This window comes from Heptranchias perlo, chromosome 7, assembly GCF_035084215.1.
Source record: "Heptranchias perlo isolate sHepPer1 chromosome 7, sHepPer1.hap1, whole genome shotgun sequence".
Taxonomy (NCBI): Eukaryota; Metazoa; Chordata; class Chondrichthyes; order Hexanchiformes; family Hexanchidae; genus Heptranchias; species Heptranchias perlo.
This window is the reverse complement of record NC_090331.1, coordinates 18,938,360-18,961,442: the sequence shown is the minus strand read 5'-3', so window position 1 is coordinate 18,961,442 and position 23,083 is coordinate 18,938,360. Positions and strand designations below refer to the sequence as shown.

The following is a 23,083-nucleotide window of genomic DNA, read 5'->3' as shown; positions in this document are numbered from 1 at the left end:
CTGTTTTCCTATATGTGGGGAAATGTTTAGTCTACACTTTCTATCTTTCCTGATAGCAAATCCAAGATTGGAACTGGTGGGTGTGAACCAGCGTTTTCTCACTTTGGCACATAGTATAGTAATTATCTAAGTAACTTTAGTTGAAGAATATGTTGCTTTTGCAAACCAACAGAAGGAACATTAAAATTTTTTGATTGTTTTTAAAATTGCTATTAAGTAGCATTAACTTTTCCTGCAGTTCAAATGTACTCATCGTGCCTTCTAAGAGATTCAAGTATATATTATGGAAAAACTCCTATCCATTTACTGTGGGCAGACACAATTTAAAAAGAAATTTGATTTGGTACTCTACTATTCTCTGTTTTACCTAGTTTTGTTTAGTATACTTTAAACATTATGATAAAGCCAGGAAGAGTCAACAACAACAACAACTTGCATTTGTATAGTGCTTTTAATGTAAAACATCCCAAGGCACTTCAGGAGTGTTATCAGACAAAATTTGATACCGAGCCACACAGACATTAGGACAGATGACCAAAAGCTTGGTCAAAGAGGTAGGTTTTAAGGAGCGACTTAAAGGAGGGGCTGGAGAAGCTGATAGGTCTAGGGAGGGGAATTCCAGAGCTTGGGTCCTAGATGGCTGAAGGCATGGCTGCCATTGGTGGAGCGAAGGAAATTGAGGATGTGTACGAGGCCAGAATTGGAGGAGTGCAGAGATCTTGGAGGGTTGTAGGGCTGGAGGAGGTTACAGAGATAGGGAGGGGCGAGGCCATAGAGGGATTTGAACATAAGGATGAGAATTTTAAATTTAAGGGGAATGGGTGGGGTGGATAGAGAGAAACTATTTCTGCTGGTTGGGGATTCTGGAGTAGGGGGCACAGTCTATAAATTAGAGGCAGACCTTTCAGGAGCGAGATTAGAAAACATTTCTACACACAAAGGGTGGTGAAGTTTGGAACTCTCTTCCGCAAGTGGCAATTGATACTAGCTCAATTGCAAAATTTAAATCTGAGATAGATAGCTTTTTGGCAACCAAAGGTATTAAGGGATATGGGCCAAAGGCAGGTATATGGAGTTAGATCACAGATCTTATCAAATGGCGGAGCAGGCACGAGGGGCTGAATGGCCTACTCCTGTTCCTACGTTGCCAGGCGGGAGCCAATGTAGGTCAGCAAGCACAGGGGCGATGGATGAGCGGGACTTGGTACGAGTTTGGATACATAGAAAAAAAAGTAGGAGCAGGAACATAAGAACATAAGAAATAGGAGCAGGAGTAGGCCAATCGGCCCCTCGAGCCTGCTCCGCCATTCAATGAGATCATGGCTGATCTGATCCTAACCTCAAATCTAAATTCATGTCCAATTTCCTGCCCGCTCCCCGTAACCCCTAATTCCCTTTACTTCTAGGCAACGGTCTATTTCTGTTTTAAATTTATTTAATGATGTAGCTTCCACAGCTTCCTGGGGCAGCAAATTCCACTGACCTACTACCCTCTGAGTGAAGAAGTTTCTCCTCATCTCAGTTTTGAAAGAGCAGCCCCTTATTCTAAGATTGTGCCCCCTAGTTCTAGTTTCACCCATCCTTGGGAACATCCTTACCGCATCCACCCGATCAAGACCCTTCACAATCTTATATGTTTCAATAAGATCGCCTCTCATTCTTCTGAACTCCAATGAGTAGAGTCCCAATCTACTCATTTGGCCCTTCGAGCAAGCTCTGCCATTCAATATGATCATGGCTGATCCTCTATCTCAATACCATATTCCTGCACTCTCCCCATACTCCTTGATGCCTTTTGTCTAGAAATCTATCTATCTCCTTAAATATACTCAGTGATTGGCCTCCACAGCTTTCTGTGGTAGAGAGTTCCATAGGTTTACCACCCTCTGAGTGAAGAAATTTCTCCTCATCTCAGTCCTAAATGTTCTATCCTGTATCCTGAGACTCTAACCCCTTGTTCTGGACCCCCCCCCCCCCCCAGCCAGGGGAAACATCCTCCCTGCATCCAGTCTGTTTAGCCCTGTCAGAATTTTGTTGCGATGAGATCCCCTCTCATTCTTCTAAACTCGAATGAATACAGGCCGAGTCGACCCAATCTCTCCTCATTTGACAGTCCTGCCATCCCAGGAATCTGTCTGTTGAACCTTCGCTGCACTCCCTCTATGGCAAGTATAATCCTTTCTTAGGTAAGGAGACCAAAACTGTACACAATACTCCAGGTGTGGTCTCACCCAGGCCCTGTATAATTGCAGTAAGACATCCTTGCTCCTATACTCCAATCCTCTTGCAATGAAGCCAACATACCATTTGTCTTCCAAACTGCTTGTTGCACCTGCATGTTTGCTTTCAGTGACTGGTGTACAAGGACACCCAGGTCCCTTTGTACATCAACATTCCCCAATCTATTTAAATAATACTCTGCCTTTCTGTTTTTCCTTTTGAAGTGGATAACTTCACATTTATCCACGTTATACTGCATCTGCCATGTATTTGTCCACTCACTCAACTTGTCTAAATCGCGTTCAAGCCTTTTTGCATCCTCCTCACAACTCACGATCCAAGGATGGGTGAAACTAGACTTGGGGAGCATAATCTTAGTTTTGTGTCGTCAGCAAACTTGGAAATATTACATTTGGTTCCCTCATCCAAATCATTGATATATATTGTGAATAGCTGGGGCCCAGCACTAATCACTGCCTGCCACCCTGAAAAAGACCCATTTATCAGAATAGTCGAGTTTGGAGGTAACAAGGGCTTGGATGAGAGTTTCAGCATCCATAAACAGTACAATGATTAGATAATGTCGATCAATTTAGGTCAAGAAGGCTCTTTACTTCTCTTAATCTCATTGTTCCGGAATACCAAACTTGCCATCTTCCTATTGTAGATAGGACCTCTGTTTAATCTCTCATCCAAAGTACAGTAATGCATTTTTGATAATACAGCAGTCTTTCGGTGTTGCATTGAGTGCTACTATAGATTATGAACCCAAGTCCTGGACTGGGGTTCAAACTCATGACTTCTGACCTGGAGGTGAGAGTGCTAACAACTGAGCCAAGCTGGCACTTTTCAGCAAATGATCTTCCCTGAGAATTTTTTTTTTTACACATTAGTTTGTACAAATATCCTGAGTAAGCTTCCCATACAAATATACACACTTGCTTTGGTACATGTAAAATCTCATTTTCAGTCTCAGAAATTGGCCAGGATGTGATTTTTGTTTGGCGATGGATTCGATCAACATTGTTAAGGGTTTAATGGAGCTCACAGGCTAACATTAGTGCCTTTCCAGTTGAAGCAGCAAGTATGGTAGTTGCCAAGAAGTTAGATGTGTTTTTAGTGAAGACTCCGGGTTCTGTACTGCAACAGCACGCTTCATGTGAATCAGTAAGGGAGGATGGTGATCACTGTAACTATCTCGTGCATTGACATAGTTATGATGTCAATCATCATAAAACAAACAAAACTATGCAACCTGAATTACCTATTTGCCACAGCACTGTGCAAGAACAAAAGCATAATTTGCATGGCTTAGGTCTCCCTCCAATGTTTGAGGTCACAGATGTTACATCTTTTTGTATTGCTTGGTACCAGTATAACCTGTTTTAAAATACTTGACAAGGGTAAAACATTGCGTACATGCTTTAAAGAGATGAGCATTACAGCCTTGGTCCAAACATGGACAAAAGAGCTGAATTCCAGAGGTGAGGTGAGAGTGACTGCCCTTGACATCAAGGCAGCATTTGACCGAGTGTGGCACCAAGGAGCCCTAGTAAAATTGAAGTCAATGGGAATCAGGGGGAAAACTCTCCAGTGGCTGGTGTCATACCTAGCACAAAGGAAGATGGTAGTGGTTGTTGGAGGCCAAGCATCTCAGCCCCAGGGCATTGCTGCAGGAGTTCCTCAGGGCAGTGTCCTAGGCCCAACCATCTTCAGCTGCTTCATCAATGACCTTCCCTCCATCATAAGGTCAGAAGTGGGGATGTTCGCTGATGACTGCACAGTGTTCAGTTCCATTCGCAACCCCTCAGATAATGAGGCAGTCCGAGCCCGCATGCAGCAAGACCTGGACAACATCCAGGCTTGGGCTGATAAGTGGCAAGTAACATTCGCACCAGATAAGTGCCAGGCAATGACCATCTCCAACAAGAGAGAGTCTAACCACCTCCCCTTGACATTCAACGGCATTACCATCGCCGAATCCCCCACCATCAACATCCTGGGGGTCACCATTGACCAGAAACTTAACTGGACCAGCCATATAAATACTGTGGCTACGAGAGCAGGTCAGAGGCTGGGTATTCTGCGGCGAGTGACTCACCTCCTGACTCCCCAAAGCCTTTCCACCATCTACAAGGCACAAGTCAGGAGTGTGATGGAATACTCTCCACTTGCCTGGATGAGTGCAGCTCCAACAACACTCAAGAAGCTCGACACCATCCAAGATAAAGCAGCCCGCTTGATTGGCACCCCATCCACCACCCTAAACATTCACTCCCTTCACCACCGGCGCACTGTGGCTGCAGTGTGCACCATCCACAGGATGCACTGCAGCAACTCGCCAAGGCTTCTTCGACAGCACCTCACAAACCCGCGACCTCTACCACCTAGAAGGACAAGGGCAGCAGGCGCATGGGAACAACACCACCTGCACGTTCCCCTCCAAGTCACACACCATCCCGACTTGGAAATATATCGCCGTTCCTTCATTGTCGCTGGGTCAAAATCCTGGAACTCCCTTCCTAACAGCACTGTGGGAGAACCGTCACCACACGGACTGCAGCGGTTCAAGAAGGCGGCTCACCACCACCTTCTCAAGGGCAATTAGGGATGGGCAATAAATGCCGGCCTTGCCAGCGACGCCCACATCCCGTGAATGAATAAAAAAAAATTAGGCATAAAAAGGAAATTTAAATTGACATTGTTATATCTCTTTCTTCCGTCCTCTTCCTCCCCTCCCCTCTTCTCTCCCTCTTCTCCTCCTCCTCCCCATTCTCTTCTTGCTCCTCCTCCTCCTCCTCCCCATTCTCTTCTTGCTCCTCCTCCTCCTCCTTCTCCTCCCCATTCTCTCCCTCTCCGGGTAGCAGGAATAACAGTTCATCGAGTTATGAGCTTGATGTTCAATGCAGCACGGATGGGAAGCATGCAGAATAGCATATTCAGAGCTAAGATGGAACGATAGAAGAAATTTCAGAGGATCACTTACCACAGTTGTAAAGATAAAATACAGAGGCGAGAGGTCAAAGAGAGATGCTTCTTCAAATAGTGATTTTTTTTTTTACACATCTACTGACCAGGAATGTGTGAGATGTTTGAGTTTTCCCAGATTTAGAACAGTACTCGCACTACATATGGGAGCAGTATTCAAGTCTTTATGGAGAGTAAGACTTGTTGAGGGGAAGTGTGTGTGTCACAAAAGAGGGAACTGACCTTGGTGGTAGTTTTGCTCCATTTGAGGTCGGAAGAGATGGTGCGGTCAATAATGTCGCTAGCTGAACGACTAAGGATGGAGCTATGAAAGATATTGATATTTGTTCGTTAGACTTGTTTCAATTCTTCAAAGAAAGTTTTATTTTAATGCCTCTTACAAGTCTCTTTCCTTATTCAAGGGTTTGGAGGAAAGTGTAGTAATTTGGCTAGAGGAATAGAGCTTTTGAATATTGAGTGTGTGTAATGTGAAGAAATTAGTAAAGCATGTGAAGATAGTGAGTGGAAGATGTCATTGATATGTAGGTCAGCAAGCACTGGGATGATGGATATATATACATTTCTTTCAGCCTCTTAATTGTTACATCAGCACCAGACAGACAGGTTATTGAATTAGCATTGAGGCTGAGCTGGTATTGGATTCAGACACATTATTAACATAGGAAGGAAAATAGCTTGAGCTGGAATTATATCACAGAGGGTAGAGAGAGACTTTTGACAATTCATTAAGAGCACAAAAATGCAGAAAATATTTCTTTTGTCACCCCTCCCTTCAAAAGAAGCTAATTGTTCATGCAGGCAAACTCAACACTATTTGAGGTTAAAGAAGTCAGAATTATGTGAGTTGAGCATAATGATGTGTACTATTGCTACCCGCAATACATCCCAAAAGCTCAATGTTGGTTGAAAAATGTGCTTGTGTCTCTGTTGAAATTCTGTTTAGGGAGTTGGATAATTACTGTAATCAAATGAGTTTCTGTTTCAAGCTAATAACATTTCATTATAACACTGGTAATTCTAATCTTCTACTAAGGTTAGTTGCTGTGTGTGAAATTTATCTTGCTAGGTGATGACATGGAATAGTGGCTGACTGAGGTTGGTGTAAAATGAGGTCATTGACTAAAGCAGAACATTACACTGTCTGCTGTTTCAACTGGTTTCTGAAATGTACAGTAATATAGCCTTGTCACCAAAATGCCATGGCTTCGGGATGCATGGCTTTATTGATCATTTTTCTCCATGTAATTCATATTTTCTTGAGCTTCTAATTGTTTCACTTTTTTACACTTTTTTTACTTTTGACTTTTTACCAGAGTATAATTTGTTCAACTGACTTCACTCAGCCAAGTACCGTTTCCTGGTCAAGCATGCAGGTATATGATGCATTCATAGTCTTCTGCCTGCACTACTTTCTTGCTGGTTATTGAGAGGCAAGAGAATGCCATTGTCTTTTTAATATCAATGCTACTGTGGCTGATTTTGATTTTAAAAACTCCAGAAAAATATTTCTTAGTCATGAAGGGCAGATATGTATTAAATTAAAGGATAGTATTAATTTCCTAATTCATGGCATTGGGGGAAGAATATGGAAGAGCAAGAATTAATTTTGTAGATCATGTAATAAAACTGCCTTGCATAGATTTAAAAAAAATACATTGAGTGTATCTAACCAATAGCTTTTCATAAATATCAAAATCAGTTATTTTTGACGTCGTTCAGATGTATTCTGTTAAGATCAGCGCGCTGTCTCTTCTTTGAATTGTTGTACACTAAAATTCTACTGGTCTGCCAACAAAGATCTTTTATTGTATTTCGCAATGTCAGTGATAGTAAGTATTGTGCGATTTATTAAGAATATAGAAAGTTAATGTTGTGGAGTTGAGCACGTGTCCGCCCACTTCACCAGCCTGTCTATGTCCTCTTGAAGTCTATCACCATCCTCCTCACTGTTCATTACACTTCCAATATTTATCACTATTAAAAAAAGTTATCTGTAATTGAGTTACATTTGCAATTATAAAGGTCAGTTTTATATTTTGAAGTTTGATTGCTCCAGATATCCTCAACACCTGTGCTGCCCCAGCTGATATTGTTGAGTTTGTATGTTTTGTGCTAGTACTACAACAACTTTCATTTCATTTGTATAGTGACTTTTAATGTAGAGATATAAAGCAAAAAAGATTAGACACCAAGCCAATGAAGGGCATATTAGGTGGGGCTTGGTCAAAGAGGTGGGTTTTAAGGAGCGTCTTAAGGGAGGAGAGGGAGGTAGTGAAACAAAAGGGAGGGCATTTCAGAGTGTGGGACCTAGGTAACTGAAGGCATAGCCACCAGTGGGAGGGGAGATGCATAAGAAGGAGGCAGTAGAACAGAGAGTTGTAGTACCGGAGGGGGTTACAGAAAAGGTTGAGACCATGGAGGAATTTAAACACCTGTGTGAAAATTTTATATTTGAGGTGGTGTGGCACTGGGGGCCAATGTACATCTTTCTAATTGGGTGGTACATCTTGGTTAGAGCTTGATATTAAAACTGTCTGCTATACTAAGCCAGTTAGTTTAGCAGCTGTTATTTTGAGGTGTGGCGACTCTGATAGACATTTGAAACTCCACATTAGTGGAATTGCAGTAAAATGTTTTGGATATTTGACTTTTTCACATGGTTACAGTATAGTTATTTACTTCCCTTCGATTTCAGTGAAGTATAATGGGCATGTGAAATTTTAGTACAATGCCTATAGGAATGGTATAACAAACCCAGCAATATAATTGAGTATATATTATGCTTCCACAAACTGGTGCAGTGTAATAGCAACATTTAATTTCTGGGGCACTGGTGGACCACTGTTGTATATTGTGAGCTTAAAGACTTTTCAGATACTAATCCTCTAGTTTCAGAGTTGCGGTACATTTAAAATGTGAGTGGTACTTGTTGTTCATCTTTTATTTAAGCATTCTCCATACATCACAGTAGTAAAGCCTAGCTTGTTAATTCTGGGGAAGTCATGTGTTTAGTGCACACACAAATATAGTCATGACCTATGTGTTTAACATAGTCTAGCATAAAGCCCAAGACGCTGTGCCATTGTGCCAATTTGTTTTTCCCGAGCTTAAAAAGGTTGTGTTTAACTTCTCTTTGTCACACCTGTCGAAGAATTTGGAAAAGCCTTCGGTTTCTCCTTAAGAGTGGGTTAGAATAGTTTAAAGTCACTGTCTTTCTCATGGCCAGTCTGTGTTTTCCTGGGAACCAATCTGCTGCCACTGGCCAGCAATCCTCATTAACAAATATCAATAAAAACAATGTTCTTATTAAGACATGAATAATATATTCCTCTGTTTACAGCCTGTCGACAAACTCAGGAGTAAACAGTGTTCTGTTACGGTCATAAGACAACAACCATCGACTAACCACGTGGCCTCTAAATGTCCATTTCAAAAAGTCATAGTGGGCAAGGCAAAGAGCATAAAGAGGCATAAGATTGAAATTTTACATTTCCATTCATTATAACAGTGACTGCATTTCAAAAGTACTTAATTGATTGTGAGGCGCTTTGAGATGTCCTGAGGTTGTGACAGATTCTATATAAATTTGTTCGTTCTTTCCATTCTGCACAGAATGTGTGCCCTCTTTGTGCTGTTGTTAATTCACTAAGGTCATCAAAACATAATAAATCTCCTCAGTTTGTGCTCATGTGGAGAATTAACACCAGCATGGACCTGTTGGGCCAGATGGCCTGTTTCTGTGCTGTATGTTATATGTAAAAGTGTTAACGCCAATCTCTGTCAAACACTTCAAAAACCAAGGAAAATGCAGCAGACCTCTCATGTTCACTGATGAGAATGTTTGATGCATAAAATGCTTGTTGCCAAAAAGTGACACTGCTGCATAAAGATATCTGTTAACTTCTACAAACATACTTGCCATTAAAGAATGTCTGAATCATGTATCCCAGGTGAGCAAGTGCTAAAGTGTGACAACTTAGCCAATTAGTCTTAGATAGGTCAAGTTTGCTTTATACTTGTCTTAGTTGTTTTTTGTTGCATGTAGATTTTAGGCTTAGTGAAGTCTGTTTTACAAACCTTTCTGAATCCCCTGCCTGTCCTCATCTTGTCATTTTGCAATGTGTATTTGGCTAGTTACATCAGTTGCTTTATTACCCATTTGAAGTCATTGAAATGTTTTGGAGGGATAGTGTTTTAACAACAACATTTTGCCTATTGTGCCTATTTTCTAGAGCTGGGATTACAGTAGTTCTTTCTATGAAAGATCATTGACCTGAGACAGTAGCTCTGTTTCTCCACAGATGCTGCCTGACTTGCTGAGTATTTCCAGCATTTTCTGTTTTTATTTCAGATTTCCAGCATCTGCAGTATTTTGCTTTTCTTACAGTAGTTTTTTTGTGCTATGGTGGTGGATAATTTGACAATGCGCTGGGCAAAAAAAGAAGGAAAGAAAGTGAGAATTAGCATTTATTTTGTGCTTTTCATGCCCTTGGTCCTCTTCACAGCCAGTGAATGACTTTTTTGAAGTGCTGCTGCATAACAAGTGCAGCAGTCAATTTGCATACAGCAGATCACACAAAAAACAAGAAATGTTAACTTAATCTGCTTTAGTGGTGTTGGGCTGATTTTTTTTTTTCTTTTTCTTTTCTCCACAAAGCTTAGAAATCTTCCCAAAGTGGCTTTTTGGTGTACAGAAACTAGGTAGGCATTTAGGAGCTATTATGTGTGAGCTATATGTTTCCCTTCAGAGAGGGAGAGAAATTCATCCAGAAGTCTCATTAACCAACTTGAGCTGTCTTGAGTCTTGGAATAGGCAAGGAGATCACTTGTCTTCTTCCATGCTGGGGGATTGGTGCTGAAGAGGGTGAACATAAAGGGGATTTAAAAACTTTAGATTTTAAAAATCTGTAACTGTTTATGGTTGCTTCTTCAGTTGATCCCTCATTTGTTCAGACTTCCACATGCTTTAATGCTCCCAGTAAATCTGTGGGGGAGGAAGTACTGTAAACTGATAATGCCACCTAGGTACATGTATTCCAACTTTAGATGGTGCTGGAACAGCCCACAACTTTAAAAAGCACAGGGAGAAAGTAACAAATCATATTGTCCACTTGTTATTAATGTGGGTAGAAACAGAAGTAAAACTTGTTGAGCAGTTCCCAAAATCCTTGTACTTAAGTTAATGGTACTCCTGTTTTTTTATTAAATATGTAAACTAGAGTTGTAACAGAGCTGGTATTTTGAGGTCGTAGAGACTTAATTGGATACAAGCAATGCTTCAAAGGTCTTTATGTAATGCTAATGGCAAATGAGGTAGGGTGATAGCTGGATGTATAAAATTATGATTTGGGGAACTCAGTATAAACTGAAAATTGTAAATAGGTTAAATTGGAATTTTTAAAGTTGTATTTTCAGCTATGGAATAAACAGAGGTTTGTTACACCCTAATACAGTGGTTAAACTTTGGATGTGTAAGTGTTTTATATTGTAGGCTTGAACATTTAGCAAGAAATCTAAATGTTTTAGTATTCAGTTGCATTGCAATTGCACATTTTGCTCAACCATAGCGCAGCAGGTGAAACGTACAATTGCTTGATCTAATATTAGAGCACTGTTCAAGGCCTACCTGGTTAAAATGGTGCATTATTTCATATGTTCTCAGAACAACTTAAAATCTGCCATTTTGTTTTACTGTAAGCAGGTGACTTTCCTATGGTTTCCACTTAGTGAAGTCCTAATTCATTCCTGCATCTTTCATTACTGTGCACATTTGCTAAACTATAGCATTTTGTGCACTTCTTCCCTGTCTTTCCAGCCCCTGCCCCACTGAGATGCTGGCGTCGTTGACATTGTGAACTTGTTACAGTGAGGAATTGAACCTGTCTCCAGTGCTAAGGTGCTGCATGATGCACCCATGTGCAGTGCCACCTTCTTGCTGTTTTCTTTTTGAACTGATTACTCCACTGGTCTCCAAGGTTTGGCCACTGTTTGGTTATAACAAAGCCTTAGTTGCATTGTATCTATTTCATATTGAAACTAACACTTATTAGAAGAAGTAATTTTACGATACCAAGTTTTTAATTTTTTGCACATGTTCTGCAGAATCACCAATACAACATTTTGGTTTTTTAATTGACTGTATTAGAAGTATTGCAACATTATAGATGATCATAGCAAATTATGATCCAGTGTATAGATCTGCACAAACAACTTGGAAATGCAGAGCCAGTAGAAACAGGAGCCTGGAGGTATGGTGTGAGCAGGAAGGTTGATCTGAGGTGGGGCTGGCAAAATGGATTCTTTGGTTAAGCTCACTTTTTTACAATTTTGAAAATGATCAGTAAACTTGTTGAGTTTTATACTTGTAAGCTGTTACCCTAAAATAAAATAGATGCTTATGACAAATAGCTGCTAATGGGATGCCATTTTTACCAGGTCTGAATCTTGCATATGGATCTATGGAAATTGTCACACTAGATTTTGATAAATATATATTTTTTTCTCTGACATATCCAAAGTACTCATTTCATTGTCCCCTTAGATTTACCTTCAACTTTGAAGTTAAGATAAACTAATTTCTATTAGTGTTAGAATTGGGCTGTAGCAAATTTTATAACTTGTAGCTTAGATTTGTCTTATCCTGGCTGCAACGCTTTTTTATCGCAGTCTGTTTTTGCACCCATCATCAAAGCATTTTTAACTGAATTCCAAGGTGGTGTGAGAAGAACTTGTACCAGAATATGACCTAACCAGTCACTGGACTAGGTACTGGCATGTTTTCATTCCATGTTGATATACTTAAGTCTGAAATGTTTAAAATTTTAGCTGACTTTCACATTCCTATTTTGAGTGTCATTTGCAAAGTACAGAACCACTTTTAGCTCTATCTTTCTACTAAATGTGTTTTCACTTATCTGTGTTGCAAAAAAAACCTAAAATTACCAACCTGCAGTAATGTATAAATCAGGGCAATGACTTAGTGTAGTACTAAGATATTTGTTTACATTTGTGATTCCCTACAAAGCGAGCTTACAATTAGAGGCTCCCATGGAGGGAGTGAAAATCACCTGGCAACTTATTCAGGGCTGCTCTGGCACACATCCTAGCAGTGAGTTTTGACAATGGCATTGTATTTGCAGGAATTATTTTTTTGGCAGATGGTATGACCAAAAACAGGACAAGTTCCAGAAGCTGCAAATTACCTTCAGTACTCGGGGTTCATCTTTATTATCTTGGTTAAATGTATGCAAGACCAATTGCTCACTTTGAATATTTTTCATGTTTTGCACCCTCTAACCTGTTGTTTTGCAGCAGTAGAATTGAATTTTGTGTTGCAACTCTTTGATTTTTTTTTCATTTGTTTTGTCTCCTTCCTGATGAATCAAGGAAGGGGGAGACAATAACTCAATTCTGACGTGCCCCACAATTTATTTCTTTGAAAATATTTTAATCTCCTTGACGTGTTCAAACAGCTATTTGGGAGAAGTAAAATGTGTGGAAGGCAAATGTTTTGCTTGTGTGTAGGAAGCTTTATTTACATCACAAACAAACTACTGTGCACTTCAATTATTTTTGAAAGACTGGATAAATGTTATTAAGACATAATGAAAGTAACATCTGTATGATAGTGAGCAGTGCTGTATCTTAGTGAAAAATAAATAATGGGTTAAAATTCTGGAAATAAAGATTCTGAAGTAAATTCTATGGAAACAGCACAGAAAGGGATATAAATGACTGAAGTGGCCAGGCAAGTCCAGAGCTGACAACAGTGGAGTGAACTCATTAGGCCCCATCGTCGCTGCTGAGCTGACGGACGGCAATTTAATAGTAGTAGCTGTCTCTTACTAAAGGGGTTATATCATTTTCCAAAAGTGCCTTGTAAGGCAGACTCCATAAGGCCTAATTCATAGGTGCTCACCAACAAACTCACTTTTTATTTTTATTGAAAATAAAGTTATTGGAACATAGGAACAGGAGTAGGCCATTCAGCCCCTTGAGCCTGTTCCGCCATTCAGTTAGATCATGGCTGATCTGTATCTTAACTCTATCTACCTGCCTTAGTTCCGTAACCCTTAATACCCTTGCCTAACAAAAATCTATCAATCTGTTTTGAAATTTTCAATTGACCCCTGGCCTTAACAGCTTTTTGGGAGGGGAGGAGAAGAGAAAACATTTCTAAATTTCCACTACCCTTTGTGTGAAGTGCTTTCTGACACCACCCCTGAATGGCCTAGCTCTAATTTTAAGGTTATGCCCTCTTGTTCTGGACTCCCCACCAAAGGAAATAGTTTCTCTCTTATCTACTTATCACTCCTTTGATCATCTTAAACACCTCAATCTTCTATATTCAAGGGAATAGAAGCTAAGATTTTGCAACTTGTCCTCAGAATTTAGCACTTTAGCCTCGGTATCGTTCTGGTGAATCTGAGCTGCACCCGCACCAAGTTCAGTATATCCTTCCTGAGGTGTGGTGCCCAGAACTGAATGCAGTACTCCCATTGGGGTCTAACCAGAGCTCTGTACAGCTGTAACATAACTTCCAGCCCTCTTGAGACAAAAGCCAACATTCTATTAGCCTTTAAAAAAATTTTTTTGTACCTGTCCATTAGCTTTTAGTGATTTCTATACTTGGACCCCTAAATCTCTCTGTTCATCCATAGTTCCTAGCTTCTTGCCATTTAGAAAATACTCTGACCTATCTTTCTTGGGTCCAAAGTGGATGACCTCACACTTTTCCACATTGAACTCCATCTGCCGTCACTTTTTTGTTTTCTCCTGGAATAATGAAATGTAACTTTATATACTAATCTCATGAAACCTGCAGAAACTGATTTGGAATTATAGTAGTCAGTCTATAATGTTGAAGGTTTGGATGCTTCTAATTTAATGCACTTGTTCTGTGAATGTTATTTTTCAAGTGCTGACTTTAATTCATACATTTGGGTTTAGTTTCTAGCTGCCAGAGTTGGTAAAGAGATTTTTTTCTGATATTGTCTGTGTATCTCACTAGGTTATTCCTGAATTTGACACTTCGCTTCAAACTTCAAGACTAAAACTTGGCTTATATCACTGTATAATGCAATATTATATCGGGTCTGGCACGGGCTTGAATGGGCCAAATGGCCGCCTCCTGTGCTGTAACCATCCAATGATTCTATGAAAATTACAACACAGCAGAAAAACATTTGAACAATTAAGTATTTTTTTCCTCATAAGAGGCACCTACTTTCTCTTCACTTCCCATATCCTTTTAATGTTTGCTAGACCCTTTTTAAAAAATATTTTCAAGCATCTAATTCCCTTTTTAAAAAAGGATTTAAGGACTTAGTTTCAACACTGATTTATAGCAGAGAACTCCACCTTTTGGGTGAAGACATTTTCTCTTAACTTTCTGTTTAATTCTTTTTGAGTGTCTTAAGTTTGTGCTGCCTTGTTACTGCCCGGTTAGCCGTTAAAAACATTCTATCACTACTTATTTACCATAACATAACCCATCGTAATCAGAAAACCTCCTATTAGGTCATATAGGGGTACAGTAGCATAGTGGTTATGTTACTGGACTAGTAATCCAGAGGCCTGGACTAATAATCCGGAGTCGTGAGTTCAAATCCCGACACGGCAGCTGGGGAATTTAAATTAAATTAATTAAATAAATCTGGAATTAAAATGCTAGTATCCGTAATGGTGGCCATGAAACTACCGGATTGTCGTAAAAACCCATCTGGTTCACTAATGTCTTTTAGGGAAAGGAAACCTGCCGTCCTTACCCGGTCTGGCCGAAATGTGACTCCAGACCCACAGCAATGTGGTTGATTCTTAATTGCCCTCTGAAATGGCCCAGCAAGCCACTCAGTTGTAAAATCTCACTTTTAAAAAAAAGTCACAATAAGAATAAAACCGGAAAGACCACCTGACATCGGACCACTAGGCACCAGACACGACAAAGGCAAACCAAGCCCAGTTGACCCTGCAAAGTCCTCCTCACTAACATCTGGGGACTTGTGCCAAAATTGGGAGAGCTATCCCACAGACGGTCAAGCAACAGCTTGACATATCCATACTCACAGAATCGTACCTTTCAGCCAACGTCCCAGACTCTTCCATCACCATCCCTGGGTATGTCCTGTCCCACCGTCAGGACAGACCGACCAGAGGTGGCGGTACAGTGATACACAGTCAGGAGGGAGTGGCCCTGGGAATCCTCAACATTGACTCTGGACCCCATGCAATCTCATGGCATCAGGTCAAACATGGGCAACAAACCTCCTACTGATTACCACCTACCGCCCTCCCTCAGCTGATGAATCAGGCCTCCTCCATGTTGAACACCACTTGGAGGAAGCACTGAGGGTAGCAAGGGCACAGAATGTACTCTGGGTGGGGGACTTCAATGTCTATCACCAAGAGTGGCTCAGTAGCACCACTACTGACCGAGCTGGCTGAGTCCTGAAGGATATAGCTGCCAGACTGGGCCTGCGGCAGGTGGTGAGCGAACCAACACGAGGGGAAAAACTTACTTGACCTCGTCCTCACCAATCTACCTATCGCAGATGCATCTGTCCATGACAGTATTGGTAGGAGTGACCACTGCACAGTCCTTGTGGAGATAAAGTCCCGTCTTCGCACTGAGGACACCATCCAACGTGTTGTGTGGCACTACCACCGTGCTAAATGGGATAGATTCAGAACAGACCTAGCAGTTCAAAACTGAGCATCCATGAGGTGATTTGGGGCAGCAGCAGCAGAACTGTGTTCCAGCACAATCTGTAACCTCATGGCCCGGCATATTCCCCACTCTACCATTACCAACAAGCCAGGGGATCATCCCTGGTTCAATAAGGAGTGTAGAAGAGCATGCCAGGAGAAGCACCAGGCGTACCTAAAAATGAGATGCCAACCTGGTGAAGCTACAACTCAGGACTACATGCATGCTAAACAGCGGAAGCAACATGCTATAGACAGAGCTAAGCGATTCCACAACCAACGGATCAGATCAAAGCTCTGCTGTCCTGCCACATCCAGTCATGAATGGTGGTGGACAATTAAACAACTAACGGGAGGAGGAGGCTTTGCAAACATCCTCATCCTCAATGATGGCGGAGTCCAGCACGTGAGTGCAAAAGACAAGGCTGAAGCGTTTGCAACCATCTTCAGCCGGAAGTGCCGAGTGGATGATCTATCTCGGCCTCCTCCCGATATCCCCACCATCACAGAAGCCAGTCTTCAGCCAATTTGATTCACTCCATGTGATATCAAGAAACGGCTGAGTGCACTGGATACAGCAAAGGCTATGGGGCCCCGATAACGTCCCGGCTGTAGTGCTGAAGACTCGTGCTCCAGAACTAGCTGCACCTCTAGCTAAGCTGTTCCAGTACAGCTACAACACTGGCATCTACCCGACAATGTGGAAAATTGCCCAGGTATGTCCTGTCCTCAAAAAGCAGGACAAATCCAATCCGGCCAATTACCGCCCCGTCAGTCTGCTCTCAATCATCAGCAAAGTGATGGAAGGTGTCGTTGACAGTGCTATCAAGCAACACTTACTCACCAATAACCTGCTTACCGATGCTCAGTTTGGGTTCCGCCTGAACCACTCGGCTTCGGACCTCGTTACAGCCTTGGTCCAAACATGGACAAAAGAGCTGAATTCCAGAGGTGAGGTGAGAGTGACTGCCCTTGATATCAAGGCAGCATTTGACCGAGTGTGGCACCAAGGAGCCCTAGTAAAATTGAAGTCAATGGGAATCAGGGGGCAAACTCGGCAGTGGCTGGAGTCATACCTAGCACAAAGGAAGATGGTAGTGGTTGTTGGTGGCCAATCACCTCAGCCCCAGGACATTGCTGCAGGAGTTCCTCAGGGCAGTGTCCTAGACCCAACCATCTTCAGCTGCTTCATCAATGACCTTCCCTCCATCATAAGGTCAGAAATGGGGATGTTCGCTGATGATTGCACAGTGTTCAGTTTCATTCGCAACCCCTCAAATAATGAAGCAGTCTGAGCCCGCATGCAGCAAGACCTGGACAACATCCAGGCTTGGGCTGATAAGTGGCAAGTAACATTCACTCCAGACAAGTGCCAGGCAATGACCATCTCCAACAAGAGAGAGTCTAACCACCTCCCCTTGACATTCAATGGCATTACCATCGCCAAATCCCCCACCATCAACATCCTGGGGGTCACCATTGACCAGAAACTTAACTGGACCAGCCACATAAATACTGTGGGTGCAAGAACAGTTCAGAGGCTGGGTATTCTGCGGCGAGTGACTCACCTCCTGTCTCCCCAAAGCCTTTCCACCATCTACAAGGCGCAAGTCAGGCGTGTGATAGAATACTCTCCACTTGCCTGGATGAGTGCAGCTCCAACAACACTCAAGAAGCTCAACACCATCCAGGACAAAGCAGCCCGCTTGATTGGCACCCCATCCACCACCCTAAACATTCACTCCCTTCATCACCGGCGCACCGTGGCTGCAGTGTGTACCATCCACAGCATGCACTTCAGCAACTTGCGAAGGCTTCTTCGACAGCACCTCCCAAACCCACGACCTCTACCACCTAGAAGGATAAGAGCAGCAGGTACGTGGGAACAACACCACCTGCACGTTCCCCTCCAAGTCACACACCATCCCGCCTTGGAAATATATCGTCGCTGGGTCAAAATCCTGGAACTCCCTTCCTAATAGCACTGTGGGAGAACCTTCACCAGACGGACTGCAGCGGTTCAAGAAGGCGGCTCACCATCACCTTCTCAAAGGTAATTAGGGATGGGCAATAAATGCCGGCCTCGCCAGCAACGCCCACATCCCATGAACGAATTTTTAAAAATCCTTCAGTCTTTTGAGTATTTCAGAAACTTTTAAAAAAAATCCATTAAATCATTGCATCTAAAAAGATATTGCAATGTATAATAGACTGGATCAAAATTTTGGAGCTTTTCTGCATGCTGAGATTTGAAGATATTAAAGTCTATTGATCATGCACCCAATTTTGGGAGAGTTCAGAACCATTGAACACAAGACACCAAAACTTTTGCTTATTTATTCAGATATGGAGGGATAGAAAGAACTAAAGCAGGGGCAGGTCACAAACTAGATGTAGCAGCATCAAAGCCAAATTAAATAGTGGACCCTTCTGGACTTTGTACTTCAGAACCATGCCCATTTCAGCTTCCCCTGACTCGTACTGTGCTCTTGGTTCTAATTAATATTTATCCCATCAGCTGTTTGAATCCAAAATTAGAACTTCAAAGTTGAAAATCCTGTCTAAACTACATTTCAGTAGAAATGTACATGTGTGAAATTGATTTTATAATAAAATGACAGCAAAATAATTGAATCACATTTTGGCTCACTAGTTGGGCCAGGTAGAAATGTAACTCTATAACAATTTCAAATATATAACTGTCTTCAAGGTAGAGGTTATTCTGATTACTGGCTCATGTATCTTACTGCAGGATGCTGTGCAACAACCTCCACGGTTAAAAAAGACAGCCAGTCTTGTTTGGCATTATGTCAGCCAAAAGGGGTGGCATTTGAGGATTCTGTGTTGCCTTTCTTAAATCCAGTTGCTGCTTTTGTGACCTTTTTATCTGTGCCAGTCAAGTAATTGATATTCTGGTTGGTACAAGTAGTCTGGTATATCTGCTCCTTTTCAATCATATCTAGTAGTACAGCTTGGTTGCACAATGCCTTCCATTCACCTGATTAAAAATTCAGCTTATTGCAACAGGAAACTCGGTGGATCTGAAGCACTGAGTCAATGTTATCTGTTTGTAACTTTGGCAAATTCACTAAAAGTTACTAAATTTGAGTTGATTGAAAAAAGGTATCAACTGATGTCTTCCTGTGTCTTAATGTAAGGAATCTTACAACACCAGGTTATAGTCCAACAATTTTATTTTAAAATAAAATTGTTGGACTATATCCTGGTGTTGTAAGATTCCTTACATTTGTCCACCCCAGTCCATCACCGGCATCTCCACATCATTCCTGTGTCTTAGGCAGCTGCTTCTTCATGTGTCTTGCCAAAGTTGTCGTCTTGTAACTGTGAACCTTCCTTCCTTTGCCTATTCCATCCTGGTGTTACAGCTAGCTGCTAGCAGAGAAGGCTGATATTTTATTCCTCCTGTCCTGGTTAAGAACTTCCTTCAGTTGCTCCATTCTGTTGAACTATTTTGGTCGGCATTAAGTTTTATTCCCCCAGGTTTGTTAGATCCTCTGTTCTGGCTTCTGATAAGATCCTGAATGTATCCATTCCTTCCATCCTCCTTGAGATGGGTACCTCTGAATTTACCACATACCCTGTAATCTCTTATTCCTAGTCTACTTTTTTCCCCTTTCCTTGTAAATTTGATCTTTTTCATCCTATCCCTAAAAACACTGATGTCCCCCTCCTGTACCCTTTTATCCACTGCCCTTTTGTGCTTATTATTAGTACTTTCAAGTTATGGAAGCTGCTGCTGTTGATGATGATCATTAAAAGTCCCGACCTAATCGCATTATTGTCTGTATGCTTGTTGGCAGCTTTTCCATTACTATTGTTGCCTGTGTTGCATCTGTTTGGAACTCCTTTTGAACACTAGGTAAATCGTCTGTCATTGTCCCAGACATCTCCCAAATCTTTGACCGGGCCTGATCCTATGTACCTTTGACTGTACAGTATTACCCTTGTGCAGCCTCCCACCAAAGTTACATTCATGACTAGCTAGTTTCCCCTTAAATCTAGTTGGCGGGCCCAATATTTTTTTACATTTAATTTGGGGTCTCCATATTCTGTCCTCTTACACTATTGTAATCTTTTGCTGATAGTTCCACTTAACATTCATCAACTTCCTTCACATCACACTGAGGCCTTTCAAAGTGCAGTTCTTGATCATTGCATCTTGATCTCTCCCATGCTCTTTAATGGTGCTGTGAAACTCTCTTCAATTCTTTGTGTCACTTTTTAAGCCTGATCCTTAGCGATTACTACCTGTTATCTTTTTAGCTGCACCTTTTTTAGTTGTTCTTCCCCATAATTCATTTTTGGTGGCTCTATTGCTTCTGACTTCAAGTGGAATTCCCACATTTGCTGCATTTGTTAAAGCTACCTTCAGAAAGCTCAGTTACCCCTTTCATATCAAACATTTATTTTCCCCTTATAAACTGATCACTCTCTATATGAAGTCTGTTTAAGATTTGAGTGCCGCTCCCATATTTGTGAGCCTTACTTGGTGCCTCCATCACACTCCTGATTAGGACAATACGCTGTTTCTTCCTATGAGCTTGTCATTCTTCACCCCCCCCCCCCCCCCCCGGCACTTCTAGCTTCTAACTTCTTTTATCGCTAGTAATATGGTATGATGAGTAATTCTGAATTTTCTCCTGTTTGAAAGCTTCAGGAACACCATCCTACATGTTCTTCCTCCTTTCCACATCCCCACTGTATTCAAATTGAGACTTGGTGCACAGTCTCCTATTTTATAATTGTTTCCCAGGACCTCAGACTTGGTACTCCTTAGCTTTTTTTTAAACTTCCTTTTACAAATCTTCCAGTTTTTAATACCCAAGCTTTATTTTCAATTATCATGGTGCCCTATACTAGGGGCCTTGATGCTTCAAGTTGGTTTCTGAATAATAAGGTCCTATTCAAAATGTCTGTATAAACTGAAGTGGGGAAGTGCTATTTCCGGTAGTGAGTTTTGTGTTTATAGGGATTAGATAATTACCATACAAAGTACAGCTGGGAAAATTGAGTTGCCATGGGACTGGATAGTATTAATGAAAACATTGTCTAACTTTTCCTTCCTGGATTTAAAAAAAAAATTCCCTGATTTAAAAAAAAAATTATTTTTCTCCTTTTAATGTGAGTTTCAGGGTCGAGTATTACTCTGTGGATAAGTACTTAACCAGAACATTGTTGTGGTTTTTTTTTCTTCATCTAAAAGCCTTCACTTAGAGGCTTCTCATAGCCTTGTTCACATTCATTTATTGTGCAGCAGGTACACGAGTGACTGAAGACAGGAGAATCCTTCTGTACATTGGAATCTGTTTCTAGTTTGTGCCAACTATTGATGCACGTGAGACTTGATTTTGAGAAATTCTAGAAGCACGGATTTTTTTTAAAGAACAGTTGCCCCCCCCCCACCCCAATTGCTGCTTTCTGAATGGTTCTAAATATCGTTTCAGCATAGTTGTGTTTTCCCCCTAAAGAAAGTGTTAATCTTAATGTTGTAAAGGGAATATCTCAATGCGTATAATTGTCCTCTTGTCATGTGCTTTTAAACTATTGGTAAAAAGCATCATGGGAATGGAAGGTGATGGGCAGCAATCCTGGTACATTTTGCATTTCGTAGCAAGTGTGTGAGAAATTTTGCCTGTCATAATGACACCCTATGAGCATATTCTGGGTTCCATGTGATTCCCGCTATTTTAATTAGTAATCTATTCTCGTGCAGTGTTTAATAAAGCTTGAAATGGTAGAAAAATGTAGGTGGCTATATAACGAAGTCACACTTTGTATAAAATAAAAGCCTTCCAATGTCCATTTGCTGTTTTATTTTCAGCTGACTACAGGACAAATGTATAGTTAGAGCATTTTATCTGTTATTTGGATGACAGCATTTGCCTGTGGTCAGAAGAAATTTTTGTATCTAGAGTTGTACTGTGAAATTTGTTGAGCAGTGTTGGCAGTCTGGGGGGGGAGAACTATTGCACTACAATCCCAAAATACTCGGAGGCATTTTCTCTTCCTCTTGTTGGCGAATGAGGGGGAGAAAGAGCAGTCGCAAATCCCTGCACCAGTAATTGGGACCCCAGGTAGAATCTAAATTTTGGCCTCTCGCAGTGTTATTGGACTGTAATATCTTGTGTATTTTAAGCAAGTTGCTTTTATAGTTGTCTTTAATTTTGTTTTATATTCAACTTTTTGCACATTTACAGTATTTGTGTACAATCCTCCCTACAACTTTCAATAGAAAAAAGTTGCCAAAGCGACTGCTTGGTTTATCTCCATGATGGTTATGGCCTTGTTGGCAGCCAGCTGGCCTGGGGAAAGGATTAGAGGTCCCTTTTTGTTGTACGCAGTTCTTGTTTGGTAAATTGGACTTGTACCCAAGTGGGTTTAGTGTACTGACTCTGGTAGAACAAAATGAAACTCAATAACTATTCCCTTATATTAGGGTTTTATTATAGTAGTTCATGTATTTTGTATAATATGTACTTAAGTACTCATTGTCTGATAAGAGCGGTAATCAGGTATCATAGAATCATAGAAAGTTACGGCACAGAAGGAGGCCGTTTGGCCCATTGTGTCCATGCTGGCCGAAAAAGAGCTATCTAGCTTAATCCCACTTTCCAGCACTTGGTCCGTATCCCTGTAGGTTACGGCACTTCATGTGCGCATCCAAGTACTTTTTAAATGAGTTGAGGGTGTCTGCTCTACCACCCATTTCAGGCAGTGAGTTCCAGACCCCCAGCACCCTCTCGGTGAAAAAAAATTCTTCTCAGCTCCCCTCTAATCCTTCTACCAATTACTTTAAACCTATGCTCCCTGGTTATTGACCTCTCTGCTAAGGGAAATAGGTCCTCCCTATCTAGTCCCGTCATAATTTTATATACCTCAATTAAATCTCCTCTCAGCTTCCTTTGTTCCAAGGAAAACAACCCCAGCCTATCCAATCTTTTCTCATAGCTACAATTCTCCAGTCCTGGCAACATCCTTGTAAGTCTCCTCCTGTACCCTCTCTAGTGCAATCATATCTTTCCTATAATGTGGTGACCAGAATTGTATGCAGTACTCGAGCTGTGGCCTAACCAATGTTTTATACAGTTCTAGCATAACCTGCCTGCTCTTTTATTAGCTGAGGCAAAGAATATAGGAAAGTATCCCATAT

The 23,083-nt window shown here is 41.3% G+C and overlaps 1 protein-coding gene across 1 annotated transcript in view; it reads left to right on the top strand.

The window, feature by feature from the left end:
• clasp1a (cytoplasmic linker associated protein 1a) overlaps positions 1 to 23,083 on the top strand; it is a 335,495-nt gene that overhangs the window by 9,817 nt on the left and 302,595 nt on the right. The gene's annotated exons all lie outside the window — the stretch shown is intronic.